Source organism: Rhincodon typus, chromosome 5 (genome assembly GCF_021869965.1).
Source record: "Rhincodon typus isolate 14 chromosome 5, sRhiTyp1.1, whole genome shotgun sequence".
In the NCBI taxonomy this organism is placed as follows: Eukaryota; Metazoa; Chordata; class Chondrichthyes; order Orectolobiformes; family Rhincodontidae; genus Rhincodon; species Rhincodon typus.
Window position 1 is genome coordinate 5469255 of NC_063336.1, and position 542 is coordinate 5469796.

The following is a 542-nucleotide window of genomic DNA, read 5'->3' on the forward strand; positions in this document are numbered from 1 at the left end:
AATGAACATACAATGATCTTTAAAGGAAACAACCAATTCCATTGCCCCAGAAAAGCTGCTCATATAAAACAACAAACTCTCCCCATCTTTCTTTCTACCAACTCTGCCACTCCTAGATCACCCCCATCCCTGTTTTATCTTGTTCTGTGACACAGAGATTCTTCACATATGTCTGGGTAAATATTCGAATTTGAATGAGAGGGTGAAAAGAGTTTAACAGGCCGATTGTAGCCAACGGGGTCAAAAGGTCAAACAAACCCAATCTTGTCCAAAACAGAATTGTGTAGCCACTAAAAACAGAAATTGCTGGTGAAATTCAGTGGGTCAGACAGCATCTGTGGAGAGAGCAACAGTTAATATTTTGAGTCCAGTGTGACTTCTTCAGAAACAGCCTCAAAATATTAAACTTTGTTTCTCTCTCCACAGACGCTGACAGACCTGCTGTGATTTTCCAGCAATTTCTGTTTTCGTTACAACCATTCCTGATCCTGACCCCACCCAGTGAAGGCAGCACAGCCAATCCTGACATCACCCAGTGAAGG